The sequence below is a fragment of the Muscardinus avellanarius genome, assembly GCF_963383645.1.
Source record: "Muscardinus avellanarius genome assembly, chromosome: 1".
NCBI classification, from domain to species: Eukaryota; Metazoa; Chordata; class Mammalia; order Rodentia; family Gliridae; genus Muscardinus; species Muscardinus avellanarius.
The window spans coordinates 99,064,550-99,089,303 of NC_137786.1; the positions used below are offsets into that span (position 1 = coordinate 99,064,550).

Below are 24,754 nucleotides of genomic sequence, written 5' to 3' on the forward strand. Positions count from 1 at the left end.
TGTGTGTGTGTGTGTGTGTGTGTGTGTGTGTGTGTGTTTACTGGGGATTCAAGCCAGGGACATTCTCTGACCTACCTTCTCAACCACATTTTATTTTTTATTTTGAAATAGGGTTTCTTTGAGTTGCTGCTCTCTTTATAGACAGAATGAGTTTACTAATAAAAACACAAGAGTCAACTAAAGCAACTGAAAGCATTAATTTTAATCCATTTTACTTGTTACCAATATTATTGTTAATTTTTTAACCACTAAAATTAGGCCACATATAAATATAAAAATAAATCACAAAATTTAAGACACTAAGAATCTGATAATTTTATTTGATCATTATTTTTTTCTTGAAGTTCAGAAGGTGGTTGTTGTTCCAGAATGAACTATGCCCCAGGCTCAGTCATGTGCTGAGGCTGAGGCTGGAAGGGCACAAGTATGAGACCAGTGTCAGCAACTTAGACCCTGTCTCAAAACTTAAAAATTTTTTTGTAAGGGCTAGGTATATAGCTCAGTGACAGAACACCTCTGGATTCAATCTCCAGTACTGCACACACACACAAAAATATATAGCTTAATATATTCACATTTATAACTAATATGAAGCCGTTTACTAAAAACATGAAGCTGATCATAATGAACATTGATATTTGAAATCAAGAGTGTGTTTGACAGTGTTGAAAACAGCCTTAATATAAATTTATTTCTGGGACTTCCGGGAAGATGGCGACCGAGAAAAGCGGGGCTTAAGAGTCCCGCTAACAACCAATCTCCATTACCACAAAAAGAGCGCCTTTCATAGCCAGAAAACACCATCACCAGAAAAACAAAAAAACCACCAGGCTCCAGAGAGAAAGCGGACTGAGAACAGAGCTCAGGGCCACAGAGGAGACACACGCGCCCGAGGACGCGGCAGCAGCGCCATACTGCCGGCGGCGGCAGCAGCGAACTAAGCGGACGGCTACAGCAAGCCGAGGTGAGCCGATGCGGAACAGCCAGGCGGGATCTTTCGGCGCAGACAGCCTTTAAAGCTCCCAGTGGCTGAGCTCAGCACACGCTGCAGGGATTCAGAGTGGAAATCAAAACCAGAGAAGAAAAAATACGCCAGCCTTATGGCCGAGGGCGTGGCAGAGGCGCCATATTGCCACTGGCGGCGGCAGCAGCAGTGAATTCACCGAGTCCAGTACAGCTACATCTACGTACTCAAGAACAGTGAGTCAAATTGCGGGCCACAGAGGAGAAATCCCAGTATTGTGCCTCCTGGGACTTGACCCAGTGAGAGAGTGGTGGTGGCAGAGATATCACACCATAGGAGAGCGTGCAACCTGGCACCCCCCACAGTCTAAAGCAGCCTCTATCGACTCTCTGGGTCGGAGACTCTGTGATACAACCCAGTAAAGGAGTAGTAGGGTCTGAGATAATACAGACTCGAGATCCAGAGCACCTTAAGTGAAGCCATAGTGACCCAAGGGAAGAACCCAGAGAAGGCACAAACCTCCGAAATCATGGGAAAGAGGAATAACACTGAAGTAATGAATGTGCACAACCCCACAACATCAGAACCTGATAAAACAGAAAATCAGGGATTTCTAGAAGATCAAATCAGGAAAATAACTGTAGAAATAATAGAGGTGCTTCGAAAAGAACTCAGAGAGAGCCAAAAAGAGATAAAGGATGCAATTAATGAAGTAAAGGCCTCAATTCAAAGCACAAACAACCGATTAGACCACATGGAGAACAGAATCTCGCTCTTAGAAGATGAGCAATCCAAAAATGAATGCATAGTTTCTAATCTAGAAAAAGATATCCAACAGCAGGAATCTGACATTGAAGAAATATGGGCCCATCTTAAGAGAGCTAACCTAAGAATAATTGGAATAGAGGAGGGAAAAGAAAGTGATACCAAAGGGATCAACAATCTCTTCAAGGAAGTAATAGCAGAAAATTTTCCAAACATAGAGCAAGAGGTCGATACACAGGTCCAGGAAACTTATAGAACTCCCTTTAGACAGGATCCGAGAAGAGGATCCCCACGCCATATAATTGTCAAAATGACCAATGTGGAAGCCAAGCAGAGAATCTTAAAGGCAACAAAAACAAAGGGCCAAGTGACATTCAGAGGCAAACCAATTAGAATCACTCCAGACTTCCCAAACCAAGTCATGAGAGCCAGAAGGGCTTGGAGTAACATATTCCAAACTCTGAAAGAAAACAACTTCCAGCCAAAAATTTCCTATCCAGCAAAACTTTCTATCAAATTAGATGGAGAAATAAGAAGCTTCCATGACAAACAGAAACTGAAGGAATTTATGTCTTCAAAACCAGCGCTAGAGAAAATACTCAAAGAGATTAACTACAAAGAAGAAATAGGTAACACTCACCAGAACCAGAGAAACAAGAGTTTCCATCCAACAGACAACTAAGATTGGTTATCTGTGGAGATTCATTATTTATGTTAGTCTTTTACCTATCTCTAAATGGTATTGTTTGCCTTTATTGTTGTTAATTTTTAGGATTTCTAGTTGGAATATTAATATACCTTCAGATATAGCATTTGGAAATATTTTATCCAATTCTATTAGTAACTTTTAACTCTGTTTACATTGTCTTTGGATATACAATATTTTCTTTTATTTTTTAGGGAGTTTGTATATTCTTCTGTTGCCTGTGCCATTGAAATCATATCCAAGAAATCACTGCCAATTTCAATGTTGTGAGGTTTTATGACCCAGATTTTCTCCTAAAAGTTTATAGTCTTAAGATTTATATTTAGGTCTTTTATCTAGTTTGAGTTAATACTTGTATGTGGGATTAGGTAAGGGTCCAATTTTATTCTTTTCCATGTAATTATTATTTTTCAACAATATTTAGTTAAAAGATTATTATTTCCACCACCAAATCTTCGTGGAAACCTTGTCAAAAATAACTTGACAATATAGGGAAGAAGTTAGCTCTAGGCTTGTATTTAACTTCAATGGTCTATATATCTGCCTTTAGAACAGTACTACACTGTTTCAATTATTGTAGCTTTATATGGTTTGAAATCAGAAAATATACATCTTCTAGCTTTGTTTTTGCTTCGAGATCGTTTTGGGTACCTAGACTCCATATTCCATATCAGGATAGATTTTTTTCTAAAAAATAAATATATGATAGTTTCACCTAAAAAAAAAGAAAAAAATATTCTCTGGTAAGAAAGAAAGCAAAAAGAAATATTGAAATGTTATCTTTAAGTCATCAAAAGGTTGGTATCAGACAAATGAAACTGTTATGTGAGATTATCATTTTTAATTTTGGATAAATTGCTATAATACTAGATGTCAACCACTAAGCCAAGCATGGGAGGGAGGGATGGGGAGAGAATGGGGTGGGGATCGGGTGGGGGCTGACTGGGCGATGTGTGCATGTATGTCTACAAAAGTTTGTATCCCACTATGATGTATGAATACAGTGCACCAATAAAATAAAATTAAAAAAAATTTATTTCTGTATTACATTTTGATTATAACATATTTAATTAAATTAGAATGACAAGCTTTATTTATATATATATGTATAATCTCGATAACATAAATAAATGCCTTGTTAATTTCTATTGGGTTCAAATTTGGCCCAACATATTTTGATTGTGTGTGTGTGTGTGTGTGTGTGTGTGTGTGTGTGTATATATATATATATATATTAGTTATAATTTTTAAATAGCAAAAGTTATTTTAAAAATAAAATTCAGTACAACTATGGAATCCCTGAGATAACTGATTTGAAAAATATTTTTATTGAATAATTTAATTGGCAACATTGCAAAATGTGAAGTTTTTAGATGAGCTTGCTTTGAATCATAGTGGGTTAATGAACATGTAGTAGTCATACCTTTCTTTAAAACTTTGTCATTTGATGGGGCTGGGGTGTAGTTCAGTGGTAGATCGTAGCATATTCAAGGCCTGGGTTCAACTCCAGGACTGCAAAAACAAAAATAAAAGTAATAAAATATTAACATCTGAATCTCTAATTTCTACAATACTTGTAAACATTTAGACAAATTTTGACTGCAAACTGATTTACTAAATAAAACCTTAAAATTAATCTTAACTCATAGCCTAAGTCAAAAGTAATAGACTTAACAATTGTTTCTTAGTGTACTAAGAGTTATTTGGGGGAGCTTGTAATATATTATTACTTTTTCTTTCTGGAAGTCCTATGCCTTATGAGAAGTTCTGAATTTGTCACAAATGATGACTATATAAATATGTCCTGTGCAGCAATGAATCATGCACTTTCAGTAACAGGATCTTGAAAGCCTTTTGTAAAACTAAGTTGTTTTTATAAAAGAGATATATAAAATAGGATAAAATTGATTTATACTGTTTCCTTTATTTCAAATATGAAGGAAAATTTTCTGAATATATGTAAACTTTAATATATATTATAATGTGATCAATGTGGAAATCACTTGTTTATTCAACAAATAGGTAAAGCATATTAGATATATTTCAGACATTATGACACAAAGACAGATAAAGAGGAAGAAAATCCAAAAGCACAAAGAAAAACAAAAATTACCTCCGAGCCCCTCTTCCAAAAGATAACCTCTGTAAACATTTTCTATTTGTTTATGATCTATATGTACATGTACGTATACATACATAAGCATAAATATATGTGCATGTATGTATGTAAAGCTAGCACAGGGTGTTCTACTTGTGAGTTAGAACCCCAGTCTTCTTTTTTTAAGCAAGGTCACTCACTAATTTGCTGAGGCCGGCCTTCAATCCCTCTGTCTCAGCCTCCCAAGTACTGGGTTTATAGGGATGCGTCATCACACCCACCTTATGTAATTTTAAATAAAATGGTATTTTGCCTTGAATATGCTATTTGGTAGCTCCTTTTCATGCTATTAATTTGAAGTTTTCTGAAAAGGTTATGATAGCCAGACATGGTGACACAGGCCTGTAATCCCAGTACTTGGGAGGTTGGATTAGGAGGATCACAGTTTTGAAGCCAGTTTAAGTAATTTAGCTGAGGCTTTCAGCAACTCAGCAAGACCCAGATTCAAAATAAAGATAGGGCTGAGGGTAAGCTCAGAGATCGAATGCCCTGGGTTCAATGTACAGCCCCACCAAAAGGGGGAAAAATAAAAAGAAAAGAAAAGGTTAGAAGTCTGAAATGTAGTATCCTTTACATTTTAGGTATATAATAAAAGCCCCTCCCCCACTTAAACCAAAACTTAAATTGAACCTTACATTTTTGTTAGTTTAGATCTTGTCCTTCTAACTCATAAAATTAGTAATTTATAAGGCTAGATTTAAATAAAACGTAGAATTTGTGTTAACATATTTAAGCCCAGATTTGTAGTAGCTAGCACTAAGATACTATGTATTAGGAACTGCGCTCAGTACTTTTGTATGTGTTAATTCTTCTGTTTCTAATTTTTTTTTTCTTTTGTGGTACTGGGGATTGAATTTAGGGACATTCTACCTCTCACCTACACCCCCAGCCCTGTTTTATTTTATTTTGAAATAGGGTCTCGCTAAGTGACTGAGGCTAGCCTTGAACCTGCCATCCTCCTGTCTCAGCCTCCCAAGTGCAGGGATTACAGGCTTGTTCCAGCACGCCAGGCTCAATTTTCATCTTATGGAGGAAGAAACTAAGCACAGAAAGGTTAAGTGACCAAAGTTACGCAGCTAGAGTTGTAGGTGGGAGCAAAAAGATTCAACCCAGGCTGTGTGACTCCAAGGTTCTGGGCTCATCCACTGTGCTGTGCTGCCATCATAGCTAGATTCTGTTAACTGTATTTTAAACTCAAACGTATTGGAGTGATTTACCCAACACTCAGTGATTTGTAACGTAACACTATTCGCTGTAATATATTTAATGGGATTGTTTCTCCTTGCTGCGAGTGTGTGCATTTTTGCGAATGAGATGTGGTTTATCCTTCCCCCTGCCACCCCAGCATCTCCCGCTGATCCCTGCTCTGGGAGCTCCCCACCGCGCCCTAGTGTGCTAGTGTGCCTGTCAGCCACCCTCGGCTGCCCAGGCGGGCAGCGGCGAGAGGGCCGCACCCAGGAGGGCCTGAGGGAGGTTGAGGGAGGCTGGGAGAGAGGCGCGGCGGGCTGGCGGGCGCGGTGCTGCGGCGTGCAGGTCGGGCAGCCGAGCGTGAAGCAGCTGTGTAATGCTGGCTGCGGACCCGGGCGCTCCCGGCTCGCTTCGGGAGCCCGCAGATTGGCTGGGCGCGGGCGCACGTGACCCACATGTGGCTGTATTGGCGCAGCCCGCCGGGGTGTCACTGGAGACGGAATGGAGGTGCTGCCGGGCTCGGAAATGGGGTAGGTGCTTGAGCTACGATGTCCAGGCTTGCTGCGGCGGAGGGAGGAGGCGGTTTTCCCGTAGACTGCCTGAAACCTCTGCTTGTCCTTGGCACAGGGCCCCCTGCCACATGCCAAGCTAGGAGGCAGGGGCGTCGTCCCCCTGCCCTCCCCCACCCCCACTGCAGCACCAGAGATGGATTTCCTGTGCTTCTGAACCAGGGTTTTTGACAGCTTAGGAAGAAGGGGGAGGGGTAGAAGTGTTGAGGGGAGTCTGAGAAAGCTGTTTCTGAAGCTAGAAAGGGGGTTTGTTTTTATAATGCCTGTTGACAGAGTCGAATGGAATAACAGTATCTAAGGAAACGGGTAGAGGACAACAAAGAATGAAGCATATTCATGGCAGGGAGTAAAAAGCTGTAGCCATTGAAAGGCTTCTTTTGCTTCCTGGCCACGAGGACACAAGCAGGGGTAGCCAAAAAAGAGGGGATACAAAGCTGCGGCTGCAGCCTGGTGTGGAATCTAGTGAAAAGGGGTGCTGGGCATGGGAGGAAGAGGAGGCACGTTCTGCAGAGCTTGAGTGATGCTTTTGGTCGACTGGTGAGATATTGGTCACTAGTAATGTGCCTGCTTTTGTACAACATCTCAGCTCCCCGTGAATAGGGTGGCAGAGATACCAGTGTCTTTGTTAGAAAACGCAGTGCCAGTGGCGTTTTGTGGATGACTGCAGTGGTGCTTGCCTCCCTCTGACTGAAAGGACAACTGCAGAGGAATGAGAAACCTTGCAGCAAATGCTAGGGGTGGAAGTCCATTTACAGGAAACCATAGTTTATAATTGCAGCCTGAATTTGAGAAAAAAATAACTGCTTTTTAAAGCAGGAAAAATATTAGGCTATGAGTGTTTGACAGTGGAATATATCAGATGCTTTGATGCTACATCACAAAAGAGATGCTCAGATGCTTTGATTTAACACAAATCCTACAGAAAATCTTTATAAATTATGTATGAAACAGTAGTTCATTTCCTTTGTTACTGTAGCTTTTAGGCCATTAATTAGGTCATTCAAGAGCAAATCACTTCATAATATAAATTACTTTGAAAAAATTATGGCGATAAATTTTCTTGGCCTAATATTTAAAATCTATATTAAGTAATTTTATATTTCTCTTTGGTCACTTTTAGATATCACTGAATTAAAGTCGTGTTTTAAATTAAAGCACTATAGTCTTTTTTAGATGAATTTATGTTTAGTGCATAGTCTTAAGATATACTCTTTACATGAAGTGTTTTTCATTGCACATATTTTTCTTTTGCTTAAATGTCTAAAAATGTATGTTTTCAGTTTCAGTACAATTTTAAATGCTTTATCTTTATGCATATTTATGGTAGCCTGCCTACCACACCTCCTCACTCCCTAAACAAGAATGGTAGTGGCTTTGTAAAGCCCTCCAGCATCAGTAACAGTGTCTCTTAAATGTGTTCATGTTATAAAAAAAGTTTTAAGTGGACTTTTAATTTTATAATCTTTTTCAAGAAAGCAAGAAATTGGACTTGATAAATGTTATATGTCTTTGGTGAAAACAGCTTTATTCTATAAAAAATTTGTGCTTTAAAATTTGTTTGATCACAGTTAATAGTGCTTAGGGTCTCTTTTTTAAAATTTGAAGGAATCTAGCTGGAATTAAAGATGTTACATTGAAATTCCAAAAGATACTTAATAGCTAATATTCATTTCTTTGAGTTTCAGTGTAATCCTTGAAAGGTTAAAGAGTTTATAACATTATTTTTACACAAATTTTCTCATTTTACCATGTAATCAGCTCAGTATAGCTAAAAGTTAGAATATTCTTAGTCAGGTATGTTGTGACTTTTACCCAAGGTCATGTGTAAGGATGTGAAGAACTTAAGTCTTCTGGTTTGTCTATAAAAATGTTATAATGCCTTTTAGTATATAACATACATAATAATCTATAACAAATGAAAATCATATAAGTCACTGACTTTCATTAAGTAGAAAAGGATTTCCACATGACTGTGGGATTTTAACTATAGTATAAGAATGCTTTATCAAATATTGGTAGCTAAGAAAATGGAGAGGCAGCCGTTTCATAATGATATCCATAAACATACTTCTAAAAGATCATCTTATCAATCATATGAACATTTCTACAACACTTGTTAGGTTGAATTATTTTTCTGAATTAAATAAAACTACATTTAAAAAATCTTGTTTATGATATTAGGGATGGAACTCAGGGGCCTTCTACTTCTGGGCTACACCCCCATGCCTGTTTTATTTTTTATTTGGAAACAGAGTCTCACAAAGTTGCTGATGCTGGCTTTGGACCTGAGATCCTCCTGTCTCAGCCTCCCAGTTACTGGGATTACAAGCAAGAGCCACCATGTCTGGCTAGTTTATTTTCTCTTACAAAATAACTAATGTATGACTGAACTGTTAGCATTAGTGGTCTTTGAAATTATTCATTGTTAATTAATATAACCAGAATTGTGCTATTAGGAATCAAGAAATAAATATTCACTACTGGGCGTCGTGGCATATGTTTGTAATCCCAGTACTTGGGAGGCTAAGACAGGAGGAACCCAAGTTCATGGCCAGCCTCAGTTACTGAGTGATGCCCTCTGCAATTTAGTGAGGCCCTGTTTCAAAATTAAGAATAAAAAACAAGGCTGGGGGTGTATGCTCCTGGGTTCAGTCCCCAGTACTGCAAAATAAATCAATATTCATAAGTATGCTTTATGAACAGAATCAAAGCTATTGATGCTTTTCATCTTTTCGTTTGTATTAATTATGCTATGGTATTTTTATTTTTATTTTTTGCAGTACTGGGAATGGAACCAGTGAGGTACACCCCCAAGTCCTATTTTTTTTTATTCTTTATTTTGAACAGGATCTCATTGAGTTGCAAAGGGCCTCACAAAGTAGCTGTCTGAGAACTGCAATCCTCCTGTCTCAGCCTCCCTATTGCTGGGATTACGACCACCTATTGCTGCCACCACGACCAGCTTTATTGGTTTTTATTTTGTCATTTCTCTCTCTCATACAGTTGATTTTGTGTAATTTAATCACCCTTTTATACTTTTATGTGTTTACTTTTTTTATTTCATTTTTGTAGTACTGGGGATTGAACCCAGAGGCATGCTGCATCTGAGCTACGCCTCAGCCTTATTTATTTTTTATTTTCAAACAGAGTCTTGGTATTTGCTGAGAGTCTTGCTACTTAGGCTATACTCGAACCTGCAGTCAGCCTCCCATATACTGGGTTTACAGGTGTGCATCACCACACCTGGTTTATATATTTAAATATTCTCTATCAATTTTTATTCTCCTTTTTTAAAATTAGAGTCCAAGCATATAAGATGGGGTAGACTTCTATGACTTAGAAAAGATAATACTTGAGGAGATATATTCACTAAAAACATTAGAGTTCCAACTCAGTGCCAAATATATGGAAGGTGTTGAAGAATCAAAGAATGTACAGAGGTAAACCTCTGACAAACCTTTCCTATTGGACTATGCAAAATGTGACAGTTTGTTACTCCTGGGACTTTTTTTTTTTTTTTTTTTTTTTTTTTTTTTGGTACTGGGAGTGGAACCCAGAGGCTTTCTACCTCCTGGCTATACTCCCAGACCTATTGTATATTTTATTTGGAAACAGGGTCTCATTAAATTGCTGAGAGCCTCACTAAGTAGCTGAGGCTGGCTTTGAACCTGTGTGATCCTCCTGTCTCAGCCTCCCAAGCGCAGGGATTACAAGCATGCGCCACCACGCCTGGTGTACTCCTAGGATTTTTAAACTTCTGAAATGTCTTCTAGTTTAAAGGAAAGTGTGCCAGGCCTAGTGGTTCACATACTTGTTGTAATCTTATTAGTTAAGCTGATACAGAGGGATCACAGGTTTGACACCAGCCTCAAAAACTTAACAAAATTCTGTTTTAAAAAAATAATAATAAAATAGAGCTGAGGGTATAACTCAGAAAACAAGTAAGTTAAATGAATAAGTAAAATAAAGGAAAGTGGGAGATTGCTCCTTTTTCTTTTGCAGTACTGAGGATTAAACCCAGGGGCATATTCTACCTCCGAGTTACACCCCCAGCCATATTTTTAATTCTTTATTTTGAAACAGGGTCTACTAAGTTTTGGAGGGCCTAAGTAGCTAAGGCTGGCCATGAACCTGTGATCCTCCTGTCTCAGCCTCCCAAATACTGGGATTACAAGCATGCACCACCACACCCAGCTGGAAGATTGCTCTTTCAAACACTACTTTTTTTTTTATAAATATTACTTAGAATTTTGAAAAATAAGTTATTTCGAAATACTAAGCATCTTGAATGTATAGTGAGATTGGGCAAAATAATTTCTAGAACTTTTAGTAATAGCAGTAGATAATATATGTGGCACTTATTGGTTGGCTTATACTAGGGATTGACCCCAGGGACATTCTATCTCCAAGCTGTATCCCTCTCCCTGTTTGTTTGTTTGTTTGTTTGTGCTGCTGGGAATTGAGCCTAGATGCAATCTACCTCCAAGGTATATCCCTAATCCTTTTTATTTTTTGTTTTTAAAACAGGGTCTCACCAGGCTGCTGAGAATCTCCCTAAATGCTGAGGCCAGCCTAAAATCTATGACCCTTCGGTCTCAGCTTCCCAAGTACTGGTATTACAGACATGTACTACCACATCTGGCTTAATATATATGCGAGGTTTTTTTTTTTTTTAATCTCTCTAGTGTCAACATTATAAAGAATGGTATACCATCCATTTTCCAAACTTTTTTATCTTCTTCATTTGACAGAGAATACTAACTCCCATTTTCACCCTCCTTTTGATCTCTGGCAACTACCACTCCACTTTATAGCTCTATGAATCTGACTAAGTACTGGGATTACAAGTGTGAGCCACCACTGGCCCCTTCATACCTTTTAGGCTTATTACAACACCATTACTGTGGGTGCTTTATGCAAACCCCAGCCCCCTTACACGTACATCTAGTCACCTAACATGCTGTCATTCCAGTTCATATTTTTACCCTTAACCTCCCTCTGAGCTTTTTTTTTTTTTTTGTCGTGTTTGAACCCAGTGGCATCCTACCTTCAAGCTACACTCCAGCCCATTTTTTATTCTTTACTTTGAAACAGAATCTCACTGAGTTGCAAAGGGCTTCACTAAGTAGCTCAGGCTGTCCTCGAACTGAGATCCTCCTGCCTCAGCCTCACAAATGCTGGGATTACAAGCATGTGCCACCTCGCCCAGCTCCAATCTTTGAGCATTAATCATGCTGTTCCTTTTTCTGAAATACTTCCCTCTCACATTTATGTTTTCTACAGCTGTGCCATATCCCAAGCCTCTTCTCAACTTGCCTTTACATTCTAAACACTTTATTTACCTTTTCAGCAAGGTGTGGTTCCTGTAGTACTCTGTGTTTACACTTTTCTGTGTGGGGGGTGTGAGTGCTGGAGATCAAACCCAGGTGCATCCTATCTCTGAGCTAGTACCCCAGCCCTATTTTATTTTTAGTTTGAAACAAGGTCTCTCTCACTAAGTTGCTTAGGCTGGCCTCAAACCTGTGACACTTTTGTCTCAGCCTCCCAAGCACTAAGATTACAAGTGTTTCACCATGCCCAGCTTGTGTTTATACTTTAAAAAAAAAAATTTATTGGTGCATTGTAGTCATGCATCTTCATGGAGTACAAGATGTTGGAGGCATACATACACACATCACCCAATAAGCCCTTACCCAATTTCCTCCCCTTCCCTCCTCCTCATGTTTTGCCAAGTGATTGACTTTGATATGTTTGTTAATGTACATCATGAACATTAGAGAATCCCCCCATCCCCTCAGTTAGGTCACCTTATTTGCTCATCTATCGTATCTCCTTCTTTGTCTAGAGTTCCTCCTGTGACCCATTTTCTCCCTAGCTTCCGCATCCAATTTCTTATTTTTTGTGACTGACTAATCTCACTTAGCATAATGTTCTCCAGTTCCATCCATTTCCCTATAAATGATGTAATTGTGTTTTTCTTTATGGCTGAGTAAAATTCCATTGTGTACATATTCCATAGTTTTATAATCCATTCATCTGTTGATGGACATCTTGGCTGGTTCCATAGTTTGGCGATTGCGAATTGTGCAGCTATAAACATAAATACACATGCATTAGTGTGGTAGTTTGGTTTCCATTTGTTTGGATAGATACCCAAAAGTGATTTTGCTGGATCATATGTTAAGTTCGTTTCCATTCTTCTGAGGATCCTCCATAGTTTTTCTAAGTGATTGCACTAATTTGCAATCCCACCAACAGTGTATTAGAGTTCCCACTTCTCCACATCCTCGCCAGCATTGTTGTGTTTTGAATGATTGCCATTCTAGTTGAAGTTAGGTGAAATCTCAGGGTAATTTTGATTTGCATCCCTCTGATTGCTAATGATGTTGGGCATGTTCTTATGCATTTATTGGCTATTTGAATTTCTTCTTTCGTGATGTGTCTATTTAGTGCACATGCCCATTTCTTGATTATTTGTTTTCTTACTGCTGAGTTTCCTGAGTTCTCTGTATAGTCTAGATATTAGTCCTCTTTCAGAGGAGTAGGTGGCAGAAATCTCCCATTCTGTTGGCTCTTGGTTGAGGTTCTTGATAGTTTCCTTTGCTGTACAGAAGCTCTTCTGTTTAACACAGTCCCATGTATTGATCCGCCTTTTAGTTTCTTGTGCCTTTTGGGGTCTTGTTGGAAAGGGTGTTTATACTTTTGAACCCAAATTTTCCCTTGAATGCTAAGTAATTTCTTTCTTAGCCTGAGTCCCCAATCATTCAGAATCTTGTGACATGGAGTCAGGTCTTTTGTGGCTACTTTACTTTGGAAAGTGATCCAGGGAGTAGATGTGTAGTTCTAGAAAGAGTGAAACAGGGACAGAAGGACGGCTAGTATATGAGTGTGAGTTCTCAAGTTGATTATCCATTGGAAAGTTGAGGCTTTATCTGACAGGACTTTCTGAGAAAGTACATAGACTATGGCTCAGAATTGTCCATATAAGAGAAGGAACTACATACTAGATCTCATTCCTCTTTGGTCAGTGATCACCCAGTAAAGTGTTCACTCATGCATGAGTGTTGGAAACCCACACTGGAGTATCAGAGATGCCCTAGGACATCTCTGAAAAGATACCTGGTGCAGCCAATGCAGCCATCGGTTTATATCTGTAAGTGGGCTGGTTGATGCGGCAATGAACAGAGTTAAAGTCAGCCAAGAGAGTGTGAGATGGGGCACAGAAGTCTGATACATAATGATCCTATTTACCCTTCCTGCTAGGACAATCCTCCTTTGCTGGGTAATAAGCTATACTTGATAACAAGAAACATATTATCTTGTCTTATATCCCTATGTTATTTTCCCAGGGCATTTGTAACAATGAACCACAAACGGGTGGTTTAAAACATTAGAATTTTATTCTCTTCAAGTTCTGGAGGCTAGAAATCCTTCTGGAGGCTCTGAGGAAGAATCTTTTCCTTGCCTCTTTCCTAGCTTTTGATGATTTGTCTGTATTCCTTGGCTTCCATTGTCACCTGGCATCCCTACTCTGTGTGTGTGTGTGTGCGTGTGTGTGTGTTTTACTAGGGGTGGAACCCAGGGGCCTTCTACCTCCATGCTGTACCTCCAGACCTATTTTATATTTTATTTGGAAACGGTCTCACTAAGTTGCTGAGAGCCTCACTAAGCTGCTGAGGCTGGCTTTGAACCTGTTATCCTCCTGTCTCGGCCTCCCAAGTGCTGGGATTATAAGTTTACCACCATACCTGGCTCTCTTTGTGTCTTTTTATTCACCTGGCCTTCTTGTGTGGGCAGCAGTCATTGAATTTAGGGCCCACTCTAAACCAGTTGGATGTTATTTAACTGGATTACTTCTGCAGAGACCCTATCTCCAATTAAGTTCACATTCACAGGTTTCTGTGACTCCGCATATCTTTTGGGGGGAAACAGTTGAACCAGTATCACCTCCTTATAATATTGGTGTGGTATCTGTGGTTAAGAAGCTCTGAAATATTTGTAGAATTATATAGCCATGAAGAGGAATCCATTCTTGAATTCTTGTTGTTGTCTGGGGGTGTGGTACTGGAGAATTAAATCCAGGGCCTCCCACATGGGCAAGCCTTCTACCACTGGGATATATCCCCAACCCTTTTTATAATATTTTGGGACAGTCTCACTAAGTTTCCCAGTCTGATCTGAAATTTATGATCCTACTGTCACAGCCTCCCCGGTATCCCAGATCATAGGCATGTGCCACTACTCCCAGCCATTATTACTATTCTTTCAATGGAAAATTCATCTCACTTTTTTTTCCAGTACTGAGAATGGAACCCAGGGTCATTCTACCTCTGAGTGACACCTCCAACCCTATTTGGAAATAGGATCTCACTAAGTTGCTGAGAGCCTCGCTAAGTAGCTGAGGCTGGCTTCGAACCTGTGCGATCCCCCGTCTCAGCCTTCCAAGCGCTGGATTACAAGTGTGCACCACCACGCCCGGCTTATTCATCTTAACATTTTTTCTAAATTTGTACCCTCTTTTTTTTGTTGTTTGTCCTCTGTGGCTGATAATGCAGTTTCTGTTCATTCTTTGAAGTGACTGTCACTGAAAGTATTGAGGGAATTACAAAAGCCTGTGCATTTGATGTAGACCTTGCTTAAAGATATGTATGCCCTAGCTGGGGAGAGAGAACACATCAAAGTAAAATGGAGCACCTAGAGAAGAGTGAGGCCAAACTGTCTAGCATTTACTGTTCAGTTATTAGGAAGTCATTATTAGCTGGAGATGTCAGGAAGATTTTGTGTAAGGCAACTGAGCTAGTCTTTAATGGATGAGGATAAAGAAAAAAAGAACAAAGAAACTTAAAAAAGGAAGAAGAAAAAGGACAAGGATATGTTATGACAAAGCAGAGGGAAGAGGGATTTGATATTCAAAAAGGGGAAGAAATAAAAGCAAAAATATAAAATAGTCTGCAGAAGATAGGAGAAACTTCAGCAGGAAAGTTATATTGGAACCTAATAGGAAATAAATTTGGAAGGTAAACTGTTCTCAGATATAACAGATAGTCAAAGTAGACAGAAAGTAGTATTACATGGTCTTTAAAAACATGAGCATTGGACACAAATGTCAGTTTGAGTTCTGGCCTAGCCTCTTGATATGCTTTCTTAGGAAAGTTATTTAGCCTTTTTGGAGTCCCTTTATCCTTAACTCTAAAATAAGAATACCTGAGGATTAAATTAAATAATACATGTATAACACAGGACCTGTAAGTATGCAGTAAATGGTAGACTTTCTGAATTTCACATTTAAATACATAAAAATAGGGCCTATGTAGAGGATTTAAGTAATGCTATAGTCAGTAAACAGGTATAGAGCTTTGAAAACTTTGTGTACTTTTTCTTTCTTAAAAAATTCAAGTGGAGCATGGTGGCACATGTTTGTAATCTCAGTTCTTGGGAGGCTGAAACAGGAGGATCACAGGTTTCTCACTCCTTAGGCCCTCCACAACTTAGTGAGACCCCGTTTCAAATTAAGAAATAAAGCCATGTGTGGTGGTACATGTTTGTAATCCCAGCACTTGGGAGGCTGAGACAGGAGGATCACACAGGTTCGAAGCCAGCCTCAGCTACTTAGTGAGGCTCTCAGCAACTTAGTGAGACCCTGTTTCCAAATAAAATATAAACTAGGTCTGGGAGTGTAGCCCAGAGGTAGAAAAACCCCTGGGTTCCACTCCCAGCACCACCATAAATAAATAAATAAACAAACAAACAAACAAACAAGGAATAGGGCTAAGGGTATAGCTCGGGGGTAGAATGCCCCTTGGTTCAATCCCCAGTACTGAAATAAAATAATAGGGCTGAGGGTGAGCTCAGGCAGAATGCTCCTAGTTTCCATCCCCAGTACTGCAATTTAATTAATTAAAATTTTATTTGGATATTTAAAAAAAATTAGTCATGTTAACTAAAAAGCAAACCTTAAAAAATTTTAAATCCAAATAGCTGTAATTTTTAAGCAACTACCTCCAGTCTAATAAACAATATATCAATAACACGAAAAAGGTGACTCAAAAAGCCTTATACAGCCGGGCGTGGTGGCACACGCTTGTAATCCCTGCACTTGGGAGGCGGAGACAGGAAGATTGTGCAGGTTCGAAGCCAGCTTCGAATAAAATAAAAATATAAAATGGGTCTGGGAGTATAGCCCAGAGGTAGAAGGGCTTCCAGGAACCCCAGTACCACAAAAAAAAAAAAAAAAAGCTTTATACACTTAGCAGTTGAAAAAGGTCTTTGAAATATTTCCTAGATAAAAGAGGAAATCAAAATTATACATTATCCATGATAATAAGGTAATGCTACATACTAAAACCTGTGGAACATTGTCAAGTCTATACTCAGAGAAAATTGATATTTCAAATATTTACTTATTAAGAAGAAACGTGTGTGTTAGTTACTAAAGATTGAACCCAGGGGCATTCTATCACCAAACTACTCACCCCTATTTTTATTTTTATTTTTATTTTTATTTTTATTTGAAACAGGGTCTTGATAGGTTGGTGAAGTCTGACCACTTGCTGTGGCTGTCCTTGAACCTGTGATCCTCCTGCCTCAGCCTCCCAGTAATCCCAGTACTTGGGAGGCTAAAACAGGAGGATCAAAGGTTCCTAACTTTAAAAATTGCAGCTATTTGGATTTAATTTTTTTTAAGGTTTGCTTTTTTTTAGTTAACATGATGATATACTGAGATTACAGGCATGTGCCACCAGACCTGGCTAATTATTCACTTTAAATGACAATATAAAAACTAATAGTAAATAAGAGAATGTAATAGTGAAGATAAGCACAGGAAATGAGTAAATTGGAAAACAAGGTAGTGGAAAGGATATGTAACACCAAAAGTTGATATTTTTTGTAAACATCAGTGAGGTAGATGAAATTGAATTAAAAAAATACACAAAAGAATGTGAAAGAGAAAAGAAGTACCCTCAGATAATGCTATTTAAAATGAGAAGTACACAATACTGATGATACGTTTGGAAAGCTAGAAGAAATGGATAATTTTCTGGTGAGCTATCAATGAGTAAATTCATACAAGATGAATAAAACTTGAATAGGTTTAGCCATGAAGAAATTTTAAAGTACTTTAAAGAATCTTCTATAAAGGTCTTTTCACCAATAAAAAAAATTAAATTAAAAAAATTAAAAGGTATCTTTTTTTGTATGTGTGGTACTAGGGGTGGAACCCAGGGGCTTTTCTTCCTCTGGGTTATACTCCTAAGCCTCTTTTATACTTTATTTGGAAACAGGGTCTCACTAAGTTGCTGAGCGCCTCACTAAGTAGCTGAGGCTGGCTTCGAACCTGTGTGATCCTCCTGTCTCAGCCTCCCAAGTGCAGGGATTACAAGCGTGCACCAGCTGACTTTCAAAGAATTACTCAAACTGCTCCAGACTACATAAAAAGATGAGATACCTACCAGTTCATTTTATGAACCCAGCTTAAGCTTAAATCAAAACCTTATTTTAAAATATTGTAAAAATTTAAAACTATACTGATTTATTAAAATTGTCAATGAAATATTCTTTACATAGTCTATTGAATTTTTAATGTCTTATTCTTTAATCTGTGGAATTTTCAATAAAACCTGAACAAGTGGGTTTATTTCAGAAATAGAGAATGGGCCAACATTAGAAAAGCTTATAATGACTGCATCAACAAAATTTTTAAGACTATAATTATATGAGAAAATGCTATAAAATATTCAGCAGCCACTCTGTACAAAAACTTTAAAATGAAAGGAAAATGCCCAAACACATTAAAAATATTTACTGAAGCCTAAGAGTAAGAATATTAAATGGCGAAATACTAGACCATTTATTTCTATTAACATCAGGAATAAGATAATTTACTCAGCATTATTTTGCAGTTTCAATTTAATAATAAGAAAAATAAATGAGATTTAAGTATTATTTGGGGTATGTAAATGCAAATCAGCCATAAAAACAAACCATTTGAGAGTCGCCCAGCAAGACAAACCCTTTTACTTCTGCAGAAGGGTGTGCAGCCCCAAAAAGTGCCTGTGTACCAAATCTTGCACCTTTCCCTGACTGGTGGAGGCTTGGGTTCACAATTCTGCTCTTTGGGCTCTTTTCCTGTGACAGGTTGGAATTCTGAAACAAAGTTTGGCAAAGAAACAGAGTTTAAGGTAGAACTCCCCAGTTGGCTTATTTCTAGGACATGCAGGAGTTTTGAAACAACAGTTAGGATTCTGGTTAACTAGCCAGGCGTGGTGGCGCACGCTTGTAATCCCTGTGCTTGGAGGCTGAGACAGGAGGATCGCATGGGTTTGAAGCCAGCCTCGGCTACTTAGGCTCTCAGCAACTTAGACCCTGTTTCCAAATAAAATATAAAAAATAGGTCTGGGAGTATAGCCCAAGGTAGAAAGCCTCTGGGTCCCACCCCCAGTACAACACACACACACAAAAAAAGATTCTGGTTAACCAAAGGTTATATGAGCTAAAATGGCTCCTGTCTGATCACCTGTTTACAGTTGGAAGAGATGAAAATGTCTTTACTCACAGATTATATGATTGCACACTCAGAAAATTCACCAGAAAAACTTTTGGAATTCATAGGATAATTTGATAAGTGGCTACGTAAGGCATATGTATTAATATCAGTAGTTTTTATCTATATTAGCGATCTGGGATGGGGTGGTGGTGTTTAATAACAATTTTTAAAAATCAGGAATAAATTTGATCTGAAAGGCATAGATTTTTTTTCTTGGGGATAGAAAAAACTAGAAAATTTTATTTCAAAACCTGAATTATTCAGTCCTATTATAGATTAAGACTTAGTATAGCAATGTAAATTTCAGCCAGACTCAGAAAATCAAGGGCCATGTGTTTTCTCCTATTAGAAATTAGAAAAAAGAAGAAAGGGAACTCATAAAAATTAGTAAGCCAGTAGAGTAGGGGAAGGTGATGTGGCAGGGAATAGGAAGCTACAGCGAAGGATGCAGACCAAATAATATGATGTGCATATTAACTACGAATCTCTCTATCTTATACATTTTACTATGCACCAGTAAATTTTACAAGATACAAAATGTGAATTTCTCTTAAGTTAATAAAAACGCAATGCAGCTACAGTTCTAAGCTTATATGAGAATATAGTATATGATAAATTATATGTCTCAGTTCAGCAGAAAAGAAATGGCTTGCCAGGTGTGGTAGCTGCATGACTGTAATCCCAGTTTAGTGGAAGGTATCTGCAAAATCATTTGTGTCTTGTGTTTTGTTACGGAACTATTAAGATTTTGTACTTGGATTTAGTCAATTTCCCTTCCCTAGAACTTTGTTATGTTTGGCTCCCTTTTCTCTCAAATGATCTTTAGTCACTTTACCAGCTTTTTTGTTTTGCCTTTCATAATTCACAAAGGAATATACAATGAAGAGGAATATTAAAGATTCTGAGCTATATCTCTAATTGTTCTTTTTTTAACTCAGTATTTTAACAAAAATGAGTATTGAGTTTGTAAAATGTAATTTCATCATCTTTGGCATGATCATATAATTTTTTCTGTGTAAATCTATTATATGGAGTGATATCAGTTTTCTAGTATTGACACCCTTTTCATTATAAATCTTATTTTCTATCTTTTTGGGGTCAGTTTTGATAAATTGTATTATCTAATAAATTGCTTTATTTAGGGTTTCAAATTTGTTTGCATCTAATTAAACTACATGGTCTTCTATAATTCATCTGGTTTCCTGTTTTTCTGTTGATTTTTTTCTTATTTCATTACCATTTAAGTGCTCACAAATATATATTTTGTGTATGTGTATGAGTGTATGTTTTAACTAAAACAAAGTAAAAGCGGATTCATTATCCAAAAGAGATTCCCAAACTTCATCTCTTCCTCCTCCTCCTCCTCCTCCTCCTCCTCCTCCTCCTCCTCCTCCTCCTCCTCCTTCTTTTTGGTGCTGGGTTATTCTACCTTTGAGCTACACCCCCAGCCCTTTTTATTTTATTTATTTATTTATGCGGGTCTACGGATGGAACCCAGGGGCATTTGACCACTGAGCTACACCTCCTGCCCAATTTTTTATCTTTATTTTGAAACAGGGTCTCACTGAGTTGCAGAGGGCCTCACTAAGTAGCTGAGGCTGTCCACGAACTGCGATCCTCCCGTCTCAGCCTCCCAAATGCTGGGATTACAAGTGTGAGCCACCACGCCGGCCTTTTTATTTTTATTTTAAAATAGGTTCTAAGTTGCTGAGGCTAGCCTTGAACCTGTTATCCTCTTAACTCAGCCTCCCAAATACTGGGACTATAGGTATGAACCTCTACACCCAACTCCAAACTTCTTAAATTGGTAATAATTAATTCTCTACATTTTTTTTTCTTTTTTGCAGTACTGGAGATGGAACTCGGGGACATTCTACCTCTGAGCTATACCCCCAGTCCTATTTTTTATTATTTCAAAACAGGGTCTCACTGAGTTGCAAAGGGTCTCGCTAAATAGATGAGGCTGTCCTCAAGCTGCAGTCCTCCTTTCTCAGCCTCCCAAATGCTGGGATTACAGGCATGCAGTATCATACCCTGCTCAATTCTCTACATCTTATGAATTCTAGTTGTCTTTTGCTTGTCTTTTTTGTTGTTGTTGTTGCTTCCTGTTGCTCTCATGAGTGAGCACCTTAGTTACAGAAGAGTAAATTGAGATCTTTGCACGCTATCAGTAAAGTTAAAGATTCAGGGATAGCCAGCCACACAGTGGTGGTGCACACTTGTAATCTTAGCATTTGGGAGGCTGAGACAGGAGGCTCGTGGTTCGCAGACTGCCTCAGCTACTTAGTGAGATCCTTTGCGACTCGGTGAGTCCTTGTTTCAAAATAAAGAATAAAAATGCCCCTGGGTTCCATCTCCATTACCAAAAAAAAAAAAAAAAGATTCAGAGGTTTTTTTCATTTCACAGGACATAATTTTGTTCACACAAAATGCTTTCCTTTTTTTCTCTCTTTTTTTTTCCAGTGCTAGGATTCAAACTTTGTGCCTCCCTCGTTATAGGCAAGTGCCCTACCACTGAGCTCTGCTCCGATCCTCTAAATTTATAAAAAAATGTAGTTGAAGCTGGGCGTACTGGCGCACACTTGTAACAGGAGGCTGAGACAGGAGGATCGCACAGGTTCGAAGCCAGCCTCAACTATTTAATGAGACTCTCAGCAACTTAGTGAGACCCTGTTTCCAAATAAAGTATAAAAATGTAGTTGAGCCTGGTGTGATGGTGCACACCTGTAATCCTAGTATTTGGGAGGCTGAGACAGGAGGATCACAGATTCAAGGACAGCCTCTTCAAGTAGTGAGACTCTTCATTAACCTAGCAAGACCTTGTTTCCAAATAAGAAACAAAACAAAACAAAACAAAACAGAGTGGGGTGTAGCTCAAAGGACATGCCTCTGAGTTCAATCCCTAGTACCACACACACACCAAAAAAATGTTGTTGAGTGATTTGCAACTAAGATGTGTCACAAACCAACTCAGTCCACTCGCGGTCGATCTCAGTAAAGATGGGGAAGGATAGAGTGGCATACTACAGATTCTTATCTGTAGTGGTTCTTTCCTAGGAAAATAATCCTATGTTCGGCGCTTTTTGAAAAAGAACCTGACATGGATCAATGCTTCTTGTGCAATCGAACACTTTATTTTGGACACAAGATTTTTTATATATTCCCCTCTCCCAGTGAATTTCTAGTAAAAAAGTGCAAAACACCCAAGGTACAATAAAGAGATACGCATGCAAATTACCAACCCTGAACAAGACAAAAGTAAAGGCCTGGGATATCGCAGGTCTTTATGATTGAGATTAGTCCCATCATCTCAGGTGGGTCTTGTGCTTCAATTCAGCCCCCTTTGGCCTTGCAGCTGCAGAGGCTTTTATTTGGCTAAAAGTCACACCCAAAATCACTTGAAGAGTCCAGTTTGTTTTTAAGAGTTTTCTTTAACCCTTTCGGAGCTTTCATTCCTAGGGCTTAGTCCAATGTCCTTCTTTATCTATCAACCTCCTTTGAGCTGAATGGGGGACGAAGTCCGGAGATTCCAGCTTTCATATAATGATTTAGAGAATTTCGATGAATGTCTGCTGGATTTTGTCTGCAATACTATCCGCTGTCTGAAAACTTAAACTCATGACACAGTTTAGCAGGTAAACGTCAAGAAATAACATGAAGTCTTTAGATTTAGTTGTCAGATATGTTTCTCTAGCAGCTGAGCATTTTTCCTCAAGCGATAGGCTTATTAGAAACCTATTCCTCTTTTAATAATCCATATTCCTATCACTAACCCTCTGCAACTTTCTTTTCTTTTCTGATTACCCTAATTCTCTCTTTCCCATTCGGGACAATCTTAGGATAAGCTCTTCTTCATACAAAAATACTTTCTTATTCTCACCACATTTTCTTTCTTTCATCTTTACACACCTATTTTATCTGTCCTTTGTTTTGACATAGCTATTTTTAACCAGATGGTGTCGCTGTAACTCCAGGCATCACTATTACTAGGTGCAAAAGCCAAGATTTATTGAAGGTCAAAGATAAAGGTGGACTGGAATGCTGCCACTGCATTTAATTACCATTTGAACAAAGCTCATCTGATTACCATTTGAACAAGGCTGAAAGTTTACTGGAAGGATTATTTTACATGGATTCAGTTTCTCTCACAGTCCTGATCTTTTTTCCACCGGAGCAATTCATTTGGAGAGTTAAAAGAATCATTACCAAAAGGATAATAGTTATGAAAGAATATCTAAGAGTGGAGGAGTTTTTTGGCCAGAGACGATGCCCTCTCTCGGGGCTAATTGCCGATATGACTACATGGATTCTCACACATGTAGATGCCGAGATGGAGTGGGCAGCAAAGTCTTGGCAAAGATGTATTTGATATAAATTCTTATGATTGTACAAAAGGTATTATGATTTCACAAGTTGTATATAAAATAATTTTGGGTTAGAGAGAGATGGCTATAACATCCTAAAAAGATTATAGTGTATAGTACTCTTACATAAAATATCTTTTTTCCCCCCATAAATCTAGATAAAACACCTTACCTTCTAGAGCAGAAAGGATTTTAGTCATTGGGATTCTGGAAGAGATGGACACAATTGAAGATTTAATTGTACTTCTTTTTTTTACATATAAAGAAGTTTATTAAAAAGATAGGAATACAGAAGACAGTTGCAGCCTCATGTACCCAAAGGTAACATGAGGAGGTGGTTCGAACCAATTCACCCTTAATTGTACTTCTAAAGGGCTGAAATTATTTTTCTCTGATACAAAGAACAATTTTAGTAGTTTCTGTTCATCTTGCCCATCTGTTCCTTTGTAATTGTGTAAAGTTGTGACCTCTCTGCAACATACTTGTATTTGCCTGTTTTTCCCCCACTGCGTTCTTTCTTTTTCTCTTACTGTTTTATTTAGTGTAAAATCACCTTTATTTCAAATTTCATTTGAAATAGAAACGTTAAGTCTTACATTATGAGAGTTGTACCAGATCCCCACCTCTGTCAAATGGTTTTTAATGTGCTATGTTTCCAGACCTGCTTGCTAATGGTATGATGTAAAACAGAAAAATGGTCACTCCTCTGAACTTCTTTCTTCATTCTTGGGATGTCTCCTCTGCCCTCAAGAGGCTAAATTATTTCTTTACCTCTTGTCCCTTGAGGAAGTTATTAACTATAGATCAGTATTAGGTCTTCCTAAGGAAGTTATATGTGTATTTATACTTACTTAGCACGTTTATTTTTCAGCCTACCTTTTGTTACTTAGTCTTAACAGATCCCTTATAAATTATATTAAAGCAAATAGTAAATATATATTTATAAATTGTGAAATGAATTAAAATGAAAGAAAAAGCTTAAATCATAACGAAGCCTGGAATTAGGACCCAAGTCTCTAAATATAAGTCTAGTGCTCATTCTTTGTAACCATAAAGAGTTTTTAGGTAATCCCTACCCCCACTTACTCCTTTCCTCCTCAGGTGTTAGCAGATTATACCAGGTTTATCAACGACTCTAAGATTGTAAAATTGGCTAGCTCTAAGTCCCTTGATTTGCTGTTAGGTTTTTCCAGTTGCTAAACTCCAGTGATTGCCCACTGCTCTAACCTTCCTGCCATATCTATGAGTTTCGTTCACAGGAGCATTTTATGTCAATATCTTTAAATATTGCTTAAGTACAAACTATGTAAAACTTATTGGCTACTAAATAATTAAGATAAACAGAATGTTATTTATTCCAAAATGAGTTTGACATTAAACTTTTAAAAATGAATCTGAGTATCCTGTATCTTACTTGATTAATCCTAACATAATTCCTAGCATTTTATAATTCTTCAAACCTATTATTACCTGGCTGTCTTGTCTGTCTCCCTTAG

General features: G+C 38.1%; 1 protein-coding gene across 4 annotated transcripts in view; it reads left to right on the forward strand.

The window, feature by feature from the left end:
* APC (APC regulator of WNT signaling pathway) overlaps window positions 1–24,754 on the forward strand; it is a gene marked incomplete at both ends in the record, with an annotated part of 114,077 nt that overhangs the window by 22,788 nt on the left and 66,535 nt on the right. The window lies entirely within an intron of this gene.